Raw genomic sequence first — 15,608 nt, 5'->3', positions numbered from 1 at the left:
GTGGGTGAATGGACAAGTAGGGGAAGGTGTTTGAGGATTCTCACTGGAAGAAACAAGAAGGAAAGTTCAAGGGCTGTTAGGCTATGTGGTTCTTCGCCACATATGGCTATTGGAATACAGACTGAAACTTCATTTCAGAAGGAAATGGGATAAATATTTGTAAAGGAGAAATATGATAGGATCTGGGGGAATGTGGTTACACGAGAGCTCCAGCACTGGGGGTCGAATGGCCCCCTCCTGTGCTGTAATTTTTAGAATTCTATGAAAACTTTTCTTTTAAAAATCTGAAACCAGGGTGTGGTTTTGAAACGATTGGTGCCAAGTTGAGTTTGGGACGATGTGTCCTGTGAGAAATGCCCCAAACACCAAGCTTGCTGCCCTTTGTGCGATCTCTTGTTTTTATTCATTCATGGGATGTGGGTGTCGCTGGCCAGGCCAGCATTTATTGCCCATCCCTAATTGTCCTTGAGAAGGTAGCGAGCTGCCTTCTTGAACCGCTGCAGTCCATGTGAGGTAGGTATACCCACAGTGCTGTTAGGAAGGGAGTTCCAGGATTTTGACACAGTGACAGTGAAGGAACGGCATATGTAGTTCCAAGTCAGGATGGTGTGTGACTTGGAGGGGATCTTGCAGGTGGTGGGTGTTCCCATGTATTTGCTGCCCTTGTCTTTCTAGTTGGTCGAGGTCGCTGGTTTGGAAGGTGCTGTCTAAGGAGCCTTGGTGTATTGCTGCAGTGCATCTTGTAGATGGTACACACTGCTGCCACTGTGTGTCGGTGGTGGAGGGAGTGAATGTTTGTAGATGGGGTGCCAATCGAGCGGGCTGCTTTGTCCTGAATGGTGTTGAGCTTCTTGAGTGTTGTTGGAGCTGCACCCATCCAGGCAAGTGGAGAGTATTCCATCACACTCCTGACTTGTGCCTTGTAGATGGTGGGACAGGCTTTGGGGAATCAGGAGGTGAGTTACTCGCCGCAGGATTCCTAGCCTCTGACTTGCTCTTGTAGCCACGGTATTTATATGGCTACTCCAGTTCAGTTTCTGGTCAATGGTAGCCCCTAGGATGTTGATAGTGGGGGATTCAGCAATGGTAATGCCATTAGATGTCAAGGGGAGATGGTTAGATTCTCTCTTGTTGGAGATGGTCATTGCCTGGCACTTGTGTGCCTTGGTTGAGGACAGTCTGTGCTCACTGCTTTTGATGTGTGAGGTCCAAGTACAAATTAGGTCTGACGGAGGCTCCCAGTTCACATTGAACCAGAGTCCAAGGAGATAGGGAGAGATGGGGCCTATTGAAAGTGGCATAGACTGATGATCCTGACTACACCTTGTGCAGTACAGGGGGATTCTGACTATGGTTTCAGGGTGAGTAACAGCCGGTTATGGGATTACTACTAGTTACAGGTAGGATACATCTATTACTACCTGTTACATACAGACTATCAGTGAGTTATTCTGTTGCTGTATGTTATGAGAGGCATCTGAGTTAACAGTATTATTTATCAGTGCAGTTTTAGTGAGTTACCATGAGTTACTGGTGGAATCAATATTCCTCCCAGCCCTGGTTTCCCCGTCTATGAATCGATCGCATGTATTCAGGTTCCCTCCCCCGCTCACCTACCACAACCCGAGCCACAGAACCTGCTCTCTCTGACTCAACCTGTTCACAAATTGAGATCTGGCTTTTCCAGAGGCCCCAAGCCCTGGAGTTAAAATTGCACTTAGAACTTGATTTTTTAAAAAAATTTTACAGCTAATTCTGGTTCGATAAACTTTTCGGGACAACTTCTACATATATTTGGTGGATTGGAGGAGGTGCAGTGCCTGCCTTCTCTGTTCGAACTTTGTACAAGTACTGAAAATGAGACTGCTTGCAAATAATGTGTGCTGATTGGCCACAAACAGAAATGAAAAGTTGCTTTTTCTCTTGCAGGTCAGTCACCATTTCCAAGTCAACAAACTCCAAATCAACTGATGCCCAGTAACATGCCAGTTGGCATGCCTGCGAACATGTCTGGTAATATGGCTGCTGGTATGCCTTGTGCTGTGCCAGCCGTTATTGCATGTAGCATGGGTAGTGTCATCACAGAAAATGTTCCAACTAACCTCCCTGCTAGCATGCCAAACCCAGTGCATGGTCATATACCCAGTAGCATGTCTGGGGGCATTACTGGCAACATGTGTACAGGGTTGCCAGCAGGTTTGCCAGTAGATCTACCTAGTTCTATACATCCTAACATACCAGGAAACGTTATCCCGCCCTCCATGTCTCTAACTTCCACCCCAGCGTCGGCAGCTGCCCAAAGCCCTGCTATTGTAGCTGCCATGCAGGGTAACGCAAGTCCATTGCCAGGTGAGAAGTGATGCTTGGCATTTTATTGTTGTGGTTGTATTAGATTGTAAATATACTTAAGAAAATGGTTAATAAGGCATACATGATCCTGAGATTGATAAATAAATGTTAAATTAAATGAATAGAGGCATAGAGTACAAAACCAAGTTATGGTAAACACTGGTTCAGCCTCAATTGGAGTGTTGTGTCCAATTCTGGGCATCGCAGTTGAGGAAGGATGTGAAGGCACTGGAGAGGGTGCAGATACGATACTTGCCCAACTCAAAGTAAGGCTATATTAAATGCATAAGAGATCTATAGGAGTGCAATTATCTCAACTGCACAAAGTAGGGTTCTTTTTTATGACCTAAGTTAGGCCTAAGATAAAATCCCAGTCTCAAAGGATGTCAGCATTGGGTTTCCACCGAGCACAAATTTGCTCATTTCTGCAATATTATTTGAGTAAGAGCGAGGGAATGATCTGGAGAGGGTCCTTCCCATACTGCTGTAGGCCATCTATCTGGAGCATGAGGAAGGCACATAAACTCTGTTTCTGTTGAGGCTACTTGGGTAGGAGAAAAACAAAATCAAAAAGTAATTAAAGGCAGGTGGGATAGGAGGCAGCAGGTTAGATGCTCTCACACTCTGGGACTGGGTGGTACAGTGGGTTATCACACTGTCCTTTCACACTCTGGGACTGGGTGGTACAGTGGGTTATCACACTGTCCTTTCACACTCTGGGACTGGGTGGTACAGTGGGTGATCACACTGTCCTCTCACACTCTGGGACTGGATGGTACAGTGGGTGATCACACTGTCCTTTCCCACTCTGGGACTGGGTGGTACAGTGGGTGATCACACTGACCTTTCACACTCTGGGACAGGGTGGTACAGTGGGTTATCACACTGACCTTTCACACTCTGGGACTGGGTGGTACAGTGGGTGATCACACTGTCCTTTCACATTCTGGGACTGGGTGGCACAGTGGGTGATCACACTGTCCTTTCACACTCTGGGACTGGGTGGCACAGTGGGTGATCACACTGTCCTTTCACACTCTGGGACTGGATGGTACAGTGGGTGATCACACAGTCCTTTCACACTCTGGGACCGGGTGGTACAGTGGGTGATCACACTGTCCTTTCACATTCTGGGACTGGGTGGCACAGTGGGTGATCACACTGTCCTTTCACACTCTGGGACTGGATGGTACAGTGGGTGATCACACAGTCCTTTCACACTCTGGGACCGGGTGGTACAGTGGGTGATCACACTGTCCTTTCACATTCTGGGACCGGGTGGTACAGTGGGTTATCACACTGTCCTTTCACACTCTGGGACTGGGTGGTACAGTGGGTTATCACACTGTCCTTTCACACTCTGGGACTGGGTGGTACAGTGGGTGATCACACTGTCCTCTCACACTCTGGGACTGGATGGTACAGTGGGTGATCACACTGTCCTTTCCCACTCTGGGACTGGGTGGTACAGTGGGTGATCACACAGTCCTTTCACACTCTGGGACCGGGTGGTACAGTGGGTGATCACACTGTCCTTTCACATTCTGGGACTGGGTGGTACAGTGGGTTATCACACTGTCCTTTCACACTCTGGGACTGGGTGGCACAGTGGGTGATCACACTGTCCTTTCACATTCTGGGACTGGGTGGTACAGTGGGTGATCACACTGTCCTTTCACATTCTGGGACTGGGTGGCACAGTGGGTGATCACACTGTCCTTTCACACTCTGGGACTGGATGGTACAGTGGGTGATCACACAGTCCTTTCACACTCTGGGACCGGGTGGTACAGTGGGTGATCACACTGTCCTTTCACATTCTGGGACCGGGTGGTACAGTGGGTTATCACACTGTCCTTTCACACTCTGGGACCGGGTAGTACAGTGGGTGATCACACTGTCCTTTCACATTCTGGGACTGGGTGGTACAGTGGGTTATCACACTGTCCGTTCATACTCTGGGACTGGGTGGTACAGTGGGTCATCACACTGTCCTTTCACACTCTGGAACTGGGTGGTACAGTGGGTCATCGCACTGTCCTTTCACACTCTGGAACTGGGTGGTACAGTGGGTCATCACACTGTCCTTTCACACTCTGGAACTGGGTGGTACAATGGATTTTCACACTGTCCTTTCACACTCTGGGACTGGATAAGGGTTTCAGTGACGGAGAGGCTTGTGAGATGGACCATGTTACTGAAGAGGAAGTAAGTAGTTTGGGTGAGGGATAGGAGACAGGGTTTGGAACTCAGCTGAGAGTCAAGCAGAACATTAAAGTTTGGCAGTGTGGTTCAGCGTTAGCAACTGACTAGATAGGGTGGACTGGGAGGTATCAACACATTCAAGGAGCATTGAGAGGAAGGGGAGATTGAGTTGGGGTGGTAATTGGAGAGAACAGTAAAGGTTACGGTGTGGCTGCACGTTATTTGCAGTGTCAGCTCGCCCAGGGTATTAGTTGAGGGGTCAAGACTCTCAGGGAGCAGTAAACAATCCCTCCTCATCCTTCGCGACCTGTCTGCAGCCTTTGACATGGTTGACCACATCATCCTCTTCCAACACCTCGCCACTGTTTTCCAACTGGGTGACACTGCTCTCACCTGGTTCCATTCTTATCTATCTAATTGTAGCCAGAGAATCACCTGCAATGGCTTCTCTTCCTGCTCCCACACCGATGGCCTTCTCCTAGTTCTCATCTACATGCTGCCCTTTGGTGGCATCATCTAAAAACATATACTTTCCACATGTACGTTGACGACACCCAGCTCTACCTCACCAGCACCTCTTTCGACTCCTCCATTTTGCTAAATTATCAGACAGCTTATCTGATATCCAGTACTGGATGAGCAGAAACTTCCTGCAATTCAATATTGGAAAGACCAAAGCCTTTGTTTTCAGTCCCCACTCCAAACTCAGTTCCCTAGCTACTGACTTCATCCCTCGCCCTGGCAACAGTCTGAGGCTGAACCTTGGTGTCATATTTGACCCTGAGATGAGCTTCCGACCTCATATCTGCGCTAGGACCACCTATTTCCACCTCCATAACATTGTCTGACTTCACCCCTGTCTCAGCTGATCTGCTGCTGAAACCCTCATCCATGCCTTTGTTACCTCGAAACTTGACTGTTCTCACATACTCCTGGCTGGTCTCCCATAAACTTGAGGTCATCCAAAACTCTGCTGCTCGTGTCCTAACTCACACCAAGTCCCGTTCCCCTATCAACCCTGTGCTCGCTGACCTACATTGGGTCCCAGTTAAGCAACGTCTTGATTTTAAAATTCTCATCTTTGTTTTCAAATCCCTCCATGGCCTCGCCCCTCCCTATCTATGTAATCTCCTACAGCCTCACAATCCTCTGAGATATTTGCGCTCCTCTAATTCTAGCATCCGGAGCATATTCGGTTTTAATGGCTCCACCATTGATGGCTGTGCCTTCAGTTGCCTCAGCCCTAAGATCTGGAATTCCTTCCCTACACCTCTCCACCTCGCTCTCCTCCTTTAAGACACTGCTTAAAACCTACCCCTTTGACCAAGCTTTTGGTCACCTGCCTGAATATTGCCTTATGTGGTTTGGTGTCTAATTTTGCTTTGTAACGCTCATACGAAAATACAAATTAGGAGCAGGAGTCGGCCACTTGGCCCTTCGAGCCTGCTCTGCCATTTAATATGATAATTGATGATCTGATTGTAACCTCAACTCCACATTCCCGCCTACCCCGATAACCTTTCACCCCCTTGCTTATCAAGAATCTATCTACCTCTGCCTTAAAAATATTCAAAGACTCTGCTCCGCTGTCTTTTGAGGAAGAAAATTCCAAAGACTGAGACCCTCTGAGAGAAAAAATTTCTCCTCATCACTGTCTTAAATGGGCGACCACTTATTTTAAACAGTGACCCCTAAGGGTCCCCCGCAAGGGAAACATCCTTTCCACATCCACCCTGTCAAGACCCCTCAGGATCTTGTATGTTTCAATCAAGTCGCCTCTTACTCTTCGAAACTCCACTGGATACAAGCCTAGCCTGTCCAATCTTTCCTCATAAGACAACCTGCCAATTCCAGGTATTAGTCTCGTAAACCTTCTCTGAACTGCTTCCAATGCATTTAAATCGTTAAATAAGGAGACAAATACAGTACACAGTACTCCAGATGTGGTCTCACCAATATAATAAAAGCAAAATACTGCGGATGCTGGAAACCTGAAATAAAAACAAGAAATGCTGGAAACACTCAGCAGGTCTGGCAGCATCTGTGGAAAGAGAAGCAGAGTTAACGTTTTGGGTCAGTGACCCTTCTTCGGAACTCAAATCCATTTGCCAGATCTTTGCCCACTCACTTAAGCTGTCTATATCCCTTGTAATCTCCTTATGTCCTCTTCACAACTTACTTTCCTAACTATCTTTGTATCATCAGCAAATTTAGCAACCATACCTTCGGTCCCTCCTATGAAGTGCCTTGGGATGTTTTATTACGTTAAAGTGCTATATAAATACAAGCTGTTTTTGATCTGGGGAGCAGAAGGGGAATCACATGGAAGATATGATTTTGGAGAGGGCATGTTTGGGATGGTGGGGAGGCAGGTTGAGAAACTACACTGTTTAATCAATTTTCTTACCATGTTTTTTTCTCCTTTTAAATTAAAAGCAGAAAACTTAAAAACTTTGCTGAGAGTTTTGGCCTGAAGGGTAACTTAGCAACAAAAATTAAGTTTTTTTTAATCTAAACTGGACAGGCTGTCATCACTTATTTATAAAGGCAATTATTAACCTGTTGTAGACTCTAATTGGTGTACTGCTTCTCATTTCCAAAAACACATTCATGTGTTTGTCTTAACTTGAATAGCCTGTGATAGGTAGCTGATGTAACAATGTGATGTGCAACCCAGACATCTAAGCTATGTTGAACCCATGTGAAACCTTTGGACCACTAGAGGTGTCCAGGACTCATTAATAGCTTAGTCGCAGACAGTGTTTTTCTGGATCATTGGCAATGGTCATCCCAGCTTTAGAAGGACTCTCTGTTACTGAATGTGAGCAGTGATTTTCTGCTGTGGATTTTGCATCCACTGGGAAATAGGCTGTTTTGTAACACCCTCATTTTATTTACGTCACAAGAAGTCAGAAAAGGAGACCCTCAGCTCTTTCTGAAGTGTTACTGTGAGACAGCCATTCCTATCATCCTCCCTTTGGTTTTAAATACCCACTTGAGGAACTATAACTGGCCTTGAGTGAAAATACACTCTGCTATGTCCGTCTCATTCTTTAACAAGACATTGATTTATTTTCTAGAGCAAGGAGCTACAATGCAGACAGAGGTGATGGCAACCCCATCAGCAGCAGTCCCCCCGTCACAATGAGGTGAAACATCTGGAGCAAGACACAGCATTCTATCTAGAATGAATATGATGTTCCTAAGTGTACCAGTGTGAAGAGCAGTTTGGGTGGATATGCTGAGACGTTCTCTTTCTCAAGTTTAATGTGGTTAAAAGAAACAACAATTCTGATCATTAGTGGAGGTGATTCTGATGTCAGTATTGTAAGAGGTGATGTGTACACTGGAAAGTGACAATGCTACACAGCCCAATGTAAAACTCATTGTATAATATTATGCTATATTGCTAACACCATCCACACTCTCAGTTTCAACAGCATCTGATATCTTTTGAAACTAACTAGGTTCCATTGCAAATATACCAAACTGTCATCATTAATCTGGGTGAGCATGCCCCTATTCTTTGTTCAATGCATTGTTCACGTTTGCTATTTTCCATATTGTGTCGATTGTGAAATCTTATTGTGCCAATTTGGGGGGAATTTGATGTTGAGAAGTCAGTAGCTGGCTGTGGAACTTTTTATTTTGTTCTTGCTTTACAATCAGCAGTTTACATACTAAGTATTTCTGCCTTTGGTCCTGGTCCATTTTATAAGTGTGGTAGATATTGTCAGGTTGGGCGAGGGCTAAGCCAAAAGTTTGAAATTCCAGGTTTTGCCCATGTGGAATACCGTACTTCAATACTTTGTCTTCCTTATTCATTCAGCAGGTTCCAAGATCATTGTGGTAGAATGTGAGATTAGGGCAAAGCAGAAGGAAGGCTGACCAGTGGCCCAGGACAGGAAGGTGTGCAAGTAGGGCCGGGACTGGAGCTTTAAATCTGAACTTTCAGTGTCGAATCCCTGGAAGAAGAAGGTTTTCAGGCTTAAAAGCACCTCATTCCAGTCCTGTTTCCAAAGCCTTTTCTGACTTTGGCAAAGAGCTTAGCTTCCTTTGATATTGATTGGCTGAACATATTCCTGTTTCATTTTAGTTAACTCATTTCAGTGGAAAGAGTTCTTGACTGTTACCGGTGCCAGTGAGATCCTCTGACAGATGATGGCATTGCTTCTCAGTGGTGTCTGTTCCTTTGTTTTCTAGTTTCTGTTCTCACGAGGCTGAAGAGAACCCTAATGTTGGATGTTTGTATTGTTGGGACTTTGCCCAAACCCAAAATTGGAACAAATGCAGACTGAGAGAGATCTTCCTGGGTCTTCACCTGAACGTTCCACCTGAGTGAACCAAGCACTAGACAGTCAGGTGACTGAGAGCACAGACCCGGGGAAAACTCCCCTTCTATTTCAGGTTATTACATTTTTTTTAAATCTGGGCAGCTTTTGTAGCCGATCTTCCTGAAAGCAGTGTGATTTCAAACAGTGGAGAATGTACCAAACCTCCTGATGTCGCAGTGATTCTTTTGTGTCCTAAGTATTGTGTAGGTTAATAAAGGTTGGTTGTTTCATGGCTGGTTGAATTAGTGATAGTAACCATGGAGGGATGTGCTGTTTCCAGGGGAAGATTGAGGCCAATTGTGCTGATATTGGGTGCTGGGCATTGCTATGTGTAGAGAGGGGTCCCAGGGTATCTTAGACCACTGTCAAGAAAGAAGTCACCAATGAATTTGTTCAGAAGAGAGACGTGAATAAAAGATCACACGATTCAAATCCAGCTTTTATATTGCTCATAAAATTTAATGATTTACACAAAAGTTTTGGGTTTTTACAGAGTGGCGTAAGGAATTACCTGTTTAAATATTCAGGTCCTTTTTTGTATTAATGTTTTCTCAAAATGCTGATAGTTTAGACACCGAGAGGCAGTTGGTCAAATCACCCCACCTCCATCCATAATAGCGAAACCTTTGCACGGCCCAAATATGCAATTGCTCAACTCCATGTTATTGGGCAGATTGCAGGAATTGGCCTCCTGCTGTTTCATCCAGAAAAGTATCAATTTTAAAGATGGTTTTCTTTCTCTGAAACAAAAATGGGGAGTTTAATCTTGTAATGAGATTGTTTTGTAAATTCCACTGATGGGATTATTAGAATGGAGTGACATGATTGTCATTGGGTTTAACTCGTAGAAATACATCCAGTTCCCTCCACGCTCCCCACCGCCCCCCCCACCTCCACTACGCACACAGACACACACACAACCCTCCCACATACACACACACACACACCCATATGCAAGCACAAATATATACACATAGACCCACAAACACACACGCAGAGATGCAAACACACAAGCTTAGAGACCCACGCACATACGCAAACTGTTTAAAAATACATATCTATATAGGTTAGAGTATTGCTTGCTGTCCTGTAGCCACAGCTTTCTGTTTGTATTATCTGGAATGGGCAGTTACTTATGCTTGAAAATGATTGAATTCTTAATATTTTACTATTGACCTGCTACAGTTACTATATCATTATCAGTCCTGCCCAGTCTTTCCTAATGTCAATGCCATTGTTAGACAGTTAGCATAGTGGAGAACAGCTTCTCCTGTACTGTAATCTGGAATTAGAAGCACCAGACCTATAGTGGCCAGTCGTTGCTCAGGTGCTGGATGGGGAATTGTCCTTCCAGTACTAGTGAAGAAGAGTACCAGAGGAATGAGCTCCTCATTACGCTGTAGAAATGAGTAGACGTGTCTGATCTTTCTATTTTGGGGATAATTCAGCCCCCTCTCCCTCCCCTGTAGCATTGGGGAAGTTGTAGCTATTCCGCTGGATAGTCACAGTAATACTAATGCAGTCATTTCCAAAGTGGTGCCAATAGTCACATGTTTGTTATCTGTTCTTCATTGTAAAACATTTTTGGAAAACAAGAAAGATGTATTGGATGATATCACAATGTTTGTTAGCCATTGAAGTATGGCCAAGGAATGGTGGGAATATGCGCAGCTTTACAGAGAATGTCTATTTTAGGAGTTCACTAGAATCATTTTCAGCGACTCCACTTCTCTCAGAAAAATCTTTCCTTCTTCATTCGATGTTTCAACCTGTCCTTTTGGAAACAAGTATGCACTCCCAGCCCACTGAAATTCAGCTGTTAATTCTTCTCATGCTCATCTGAATTGTTCCTGCAAACATTACGAAATGCTTTCCAAAAAAAGAATTTCAAAAATGAAGAAAATGAGGCCCCCAGACTGTGCCAATGTTGAGCTCTTTTCTCTGTCGCTGAAGGGGATAGAAATCTGTCAGATTCAGCATCTGGACTGAGATTAAATTAACAAGTAACATACCACATTTCAGTCTTGCCTTTCTACCAACAGAATAGTCTTATCCTTTTGTTTACGCTTTTTTTCCAGTTCTAGAAGCTTATAATGTTAAACAATTTTAGTTACACTTAACATGACTAGCGCTGGTCACATGAAGTGAGATGCTATTCTCCCAAGCATGGAGTGGTTTCCCCTGTAACATCTCCTGGTGATAATCTGTCTTTGTGTCAAAATTTCAGAAATAATCCAGTGTGTTTTCTTATTAATCTGTTCCTCCCACCATTTTAATAAGCAAGGTTGCAGTTGACTGAATGATGTAGGTAGCTCCACAAGCAGCATAGAAGCCCACTGTTCTGTGTATGGTGAGATTACCCATTCTCATTCAGAAGGTAGGTGTTGTGTAACCACTCGGCCGTCCATGGAAAGGCAGCAGTGATTTCTGGATGTGTCCGCTCCAGTCCTGTCCAGTACATCCAACCCAGTAAAAGAGCAGTGGAGCATTTAATATGTTTCCTTTAGCTTTTACCACCAGGCGAAGAACAGTTGATAGCGAATTGACGGCCCCTTTGATACCAGCCTGATTCTGCAGCATTGAATGAGGCTCCTGACTGATTCAGCCAAGCACCTCATAAAGGGCAAAATGGCGATAGGCAGGATTGGTGCAGGAAGGCAGCCTACCGCACTGGGTGAACTGAGTTCAAATTGACCTTGATATCTTCAAATACCAGAGGTGTTACTAACAATGATGTTATGTGGGAATCGCATGGCTGGGGGTCTGGCCTGCGTACACTTTTTGTTTAAAATGTGGCTTTTTATTGTATATTTGCTCATTTCTATATTAATATTTTACTATTTTTACGTTGGAATCACCCATTTGTGCACTATGATGGCCTGCATCTATCTGTGCTGTACATTCCCTGTCCTCAGCACACTACAAATTAGTTTTTTTTAAATAGCGTTTGAAGCTGATTTTTGAAACAAAGCAGTGTTTTGTGATTCATCAGATGGATTGTAACTGCCCCTGGAGTCATCCAGACTGACTCCCATTTTATCACCTTATTAGAAGCTTCCTTCTACATTCAAATAATTCATTATACATTCTGAAAATCGCAGTATTATCTGAACATTTTCACAACCTCTGCTGGAATTCATTTCAATGGGGTGTTAAGGAATCCATTTTGTTTTAAACTATGAAAATATCTGAACTGAAGACTGTAGCAGCCGATCATTGTGGACAGGTGTATCTGTTACAATAATTTGAAGTCTTCCTTTCACCGATTTTAATGGGGAGTGAGGTGTCACCTTTGAAACTTACCTTCTGACTCATATTGCCCAAGAAAGTTTGAATCATTTTAATGTGTTATGACAGTCAGATGTTAACACTGAGTATCTAAGTGTAAAACAAATTCTCGTCAAGCCCTTAAAAATGGACTGTTCTTTTTACAAATTGACATTTCAATTGTAACGTTTTGTCAAAATGTATTTAGTCTGTAACTCTGTAGTCTCTATAGCTTTCGCTATCATGGGAAACTGCTAACAAATAAACTGTACTTATTAAATATCAGAGCAGTACTGTATTTATTTTATGGTCAAACACCAAGTTCCAAGGAATGTTAAATTTGATCTATTATTTCCTCAATTGTCATCCCACAGGTTTCCAGTAATGGTTACTGTAGTTTCTGGCCAGACCTGCCCTGTAGCTGGGAAGCTTTGCTGAGCTTGGTGTAAAGATGGATTTACTTATAGATTGTTTATGATTGCGAGGATTTTAGTTCCATTTTTTTCTCACGTCTCTCTCTATCTAATCGCTTTACTTGTCCAAATCTCCAGCATTTAAATCCCTAGGTGTCAAAACTGAACTGTTTGAAACCTTCAAATCAATAATATCTCATGCACCATTCTAATTAGCAGATTTCTACAAAACAAGCATAAATCTAATTACGCAGTCAAAACTCAAAATACAAGTCTTGATTTACAGGAGATCAATGGTGGCATGAAAAACTGAGTCTTTTTCATCAGAATAACAACTTCTGTAGTGTCCTTATGTAATAAAACATCCCAAGGCACTTCACAGAGACATTATAAAACAAAATATTCCACACTGAGCCACAGAAAGCAATGTTCAGTCAGAGGTAGGTTTTAAAGAGTGTCTTAAAGGAAGAAAGCAAGGTAGAGATTTAGGGAGGGAATTCCAGAGCTTGGGGCCAAGGCACGGCAACCAATGGTGGAGCAATTAAAATGCTCAAGAGGCCGGAATTAGAAAATTAGTTAACTTGGAGGATTGTGGGGCTGGAGGAGATAGAGAGGAGCGAGGCCATGGAGGGAGCCAATATAGGTCAGTGAGCACAAGGGTGATGGAGGAAATGGGACTTGGTGTGAGTTAAGACATGGGCAGCAGAGTTTTGGATGACCTCAGGTTTACGCAGGGTAGAATGTGGGAGACCAGTCAGGACCGCATTGGAATAGTCAAGTCTAGAAGTAACAAAGGCATGGGTGAGGGTTTCAGCAGCTGAACTGAGACAGGGCAAAGTCAGACACTGGATGGAGGTGGAAATAGGTGGCCTTAGCGATGGCATGAATATGAGGTTAGAAGCTCATCTTGGAGTCAAATGTGACAATGATAGTGTTTAAAATTATGAAGGAATGGAATAGGGTAGATACAAGCAGACTGTGTCTGCCAGTTGAGGGTCAAAAAAAAAAAAACTTGCAGTTATACAGCATATTTCCAGAGCTCCGGACATCCCAAAGCACTTTACAGCCAAGTACTTTTGAAGTGTTGTAGAAAATATGGCAGTCAAATTGCACACACCAAGTTGCCACAAACAGCAATGAGATAATGACTGAATAATCTGTTTTCATGATGTTGATTGAGAAATAACTATTGGCCACGACACCAGGTCTTTATTAGCCGAGGCACAGAAAATAAAAGCTGGGCGGTTATGCTGGAACTGTATAAAACACTGGTTAGGCCACAACTGGAGTACTGCATGCAGATTTGGTCACTGCACTATCAGAAAGATGTGATTGCACTAGAGAGGGGACTGAGGAGATTTACGCGGATGTTGCCTGGACTGGAAAATTTTAGTTATGAGGAAAGATTGGATTGGCTAGGGTTGTTTTCTTTGGAACAGAGGAGGCTGAGGGGAGACCTAATTGAAGTGTATAAAATTATGAGGGGTCTAGATAGAGTGGATAGGAAGGCTCTATTCCCCTTGGTTGAGGGGTCTATAATCCAGGACATAGATTTAGTACAAGAGGTAAGGGGGGGTTAGAGGGGATTCAATGGGAACTTTTTTCTCCCAGAGGGTGGTGGTGACCTGGAACTCACTGCCTGAAAGGACAGTGGAGACAGAAATCCTCATAACATTTAAAAAGTACTTATATATGCACTTGAAGTGCTGTAACCTACAAGGCTACTGACCAAGAGCTGGAAAGTGGGATGAAGTCGGATGGCTCCTTGTCGGCCAGCGTGGACATGATAGGCCAAATGGCCTCCTTCCATAGAGTCAGCCATTTACAGCACAGAATCCCACCATGGTAGCTGGTGGAATTTATGTTCAATTTGTTAAATATTTAAAATAAAATCTAGAATTGAAAGCAAGTCTCAGCAATGGTGCTACAAAATTATTATAAAATCCATCTAGTTCACTAATGCCCTTTCAGGAAGGAAATCTGCTGTCCTGACCTGGTCTGGCCTACATGTGACTCCACACGCACAGCCATGTAATTGACTCTTAACTGCCCATCCCCAATTGCTCTCTAGCAAGCCACTCAGTTGTCAAGGGCAACTCAAGATGGGAAACAAATGCTGGCTTTGCTGGCAATGCCTACATACATCCCATGAAAGAATACAAAAAAAAATTCTAATGAAAGTTCACCGACCCGAAAGGTTAATTCTGCTTCTCTCTCCACAGATGCTGCTAGACCTGAGTATTTCCAGCATTTCTTTTCGTTTCAGATTTCCAGCATCTGCAGTATTTTCCTTTTATGCTTCCTTCCTCATTGGGCCAGAAACATACTGAGCAAGAAAATTCTCCTGAACACACTTCCTCTCTCTGCCCCTTTACTCTATAATTATCCTAATATAGATTGGGATAGTAGTCTTCCATCACTGCTACTTCCCCTAAATTCCACCGTGGAAGTTTGAACTCACTATGACCAGGTACAAGTTAAGGGCCCGTTTTTCTGCAGCCTCTTAAACCAGTCCTCAATACTGCTTTGTACCTCCAGTGAGAGTAGGCATCAGTATGTGAAATTGTAAGTGCAAAGCTTCCCATTCCATGGGAGGAACAGTAAAAGACAGAAGTAAAAAAAGAGTCAAGTAAAATCCATCCCTTTTCCCATACTTATGTTGGCCAATAGTACAGCCCCCCACCTCCATCAGTATTGCTATAACACTGCCCTCCCAAAGTGTCACTCTGCACATTGGTTACAGAAACCCAGTGGGTTTTATCTGTAAGGCAGTAGAAGTTCACTTCACTGAGCTTGCACTAAACACAGCCATAAAAAGTCATGAACAGTTCAGGAAAAAAAATGATCTGGTAGTTATCAATGTCACAAAGAAAACAGCTTGAAGGGTGAAGAATGTTGGCACTATACTGGGCTCTCCTCTAACAGCAGGCTGCTCACTTTCTTTTTAAACTAGAGTCAAGTGCAGAAATTTGAATTACTCTACAGCAGAGAACATTAACTCTTCATTCAAGTCCTGGATTGTATCCCTCTCCCCCTCCAT

At 43.8% G+C, this 15,608-nt stretch overlaps 1 long non-coding RNA gene across 1 annotated transcript; it reads left to right on the top strand.

Annotated features, from left to right (window-relative positions):
- Positions 1-1,926: 1,926 nt before the first annotated feature.
- On the top strand, positions 1,927-12,435 carry LOC137358717 (uncharacterized). Its single transcript, XR_010971270.1, has 2 exons — positions 1,927-2,349; positions 7,635-12,435. It is a non-coding gene; the product is annotated as an uncharacterized lncRNA (long non-coding RNA).
- The last annotated feature ends 3,173 nt before the right edge of the window (positions 12,436-15,608 follow it).

The sequence above is a fragment of the Heterodontus francisci genome, chromosome X (assembly GCF_036365525.1).
Source record: "Heterodontus francisci isolate sHetFra1 chromosome X, sHetFra1.hap1, whole genome shotgun sequence".
NCBI lineage: Eukaryota > Metazoa > Chordata > Chondrichthyes > Heterodontiformes > Heterodontidae > Heterodontus > Heterodontus francisci.
Note: the sequence above shows the minus strand (reverse complement) of the source record. Positions and strands in the feature narration are given on the sequence as shown.